At 55.0% G+C, this 1329-nt stretch overlaps 1 long non-coding RNA gene across 1 annotated transcript in view; it reads left to right on the forward strand.

The window, feature by feature from the left end:
• Positions 1-1329, forward strand: part of LOC112551400 — an 8683-nt gene that overhangs the window by 1780 nt on the left and 5574 nt on the right. The window lies entirely within an intron of this gene.

The raw sequence follows: 1329 nt of genomic DNA on the forward strand, positions 1-1329 counted from the left end.
GGTTGCAGCCCTGGTGTTGGGGCCAAACTCCATTGGGGGGCCATAACCCCTGTGGGAGTGCAGCAAAATATATATTCATGAAACATGTATTTAGAGTTCACTTTATTATTATGATGATAAGAGATTTGCTTTAACACTGTAGATATATCAATAAGACATTGTCCAACTGATTGCTGTCCTGGTCTCGCTCTCTCTCTCTCTCTTTATAGTGGTCTTTTGTTTTACTTGTGGAGGAACATGGATTTGAGAATATTTTACAAAGTGATTTTGGGTTTTTTTGTTTTTTAATCACGGCGTCACAGCAGGGTCTTCCAGGAGGGTCATGATCCCCTTAAGGCCCCCTTCCTCCGTGCCAAGTCAGCCCAAGGGCACGCTCCAATTCTCACCCGCCACGTCTTTGATGTTTAAATAAGATTGGGAGACTGCCTTACGCCCTCTTGGTCACTTCTCGGTGTTGATTCAGACCCCGTGGTTTCCCGGACTCTTCATGGGTCTCACTCTACGATGGGTGCTTCCCGGGCACCCTACCCTTATGGGCTATGCGTGGCTCCTACCACCCCAATACCATGCCCCAAGCCTCGCAGGTGGAATAGACGTTGTTCTGTCAGGTCTACACTCACCCTCTCTCGGAGGCCTCTCAGTAGCGCTGCCCTCTCTCAGGGCTCCTCTGCAGCCCCGCCCTCTCTCTGGGGCCTTCTCAATAATACTGCCCTTTTCTCCAGGGTCTTCTCCACAATGCTGCCCCCTCTTCAGGCCTTCTCAGTACTGCTGCCCCCTCCTGGGACTCTCCGTGCCCACCCTGGGCCTTCTTGGTAATGCCGCCCCTCTCCTGGGGCTCTCCGTGGCTACACTGGGCCCGCTCAGGAATGCTGCCCACTCCTGGGGCTCTCCGTGGCCACACTGGGCCCTCTCAATCAAACTGCCCTCTCTCGGGTCTCTCCTATAATGCCGCCCTCTCTCGGGGCTCACCAGCAAGCTGTCCCCTTCTCTGGGGCTCGCTCCGCCTGCACTAGGGCTTCTCAGTCGCCCCTCTCTGGGGCTGGGGTCTATGCACCCCGTACGCAGTGCCCTTACTGGTGCTGGGGTCCCCACGCTGCTGTGGGTCCCCTATGAGGCCTCCTCCATCCCCTACTAGCCTCTCCCAAACCACCGGTATAACAACAACAACAATGCAAAACACAAGCCCCTAGGCTATAACTCAACTTAAAGCCGCCCGGCTGAAACCACATTGCTCACATGTCCCAGAGCTGCCAACCTTTACCCGGCATGGGCTGTACCTGCGGTTCTCGCATCTTTGCTCAGGGAACTCCTTTCTCTCTGGCTGCCGGC

This window comes from Alligator sinensis, unplaced genomic scaffold (assembly GCF_000455745.1).
Source record: "Alligator sinensis unplaced genomic scaffold, ASM45574v1 scaffold417_2, whole genome shotgun sequence".
NCBI classification, from domain to species: Eukaryota; Metazoa; Chordata; order Crocodylia; family Alligatoridae; genus Alligator; species Alligator sinensis.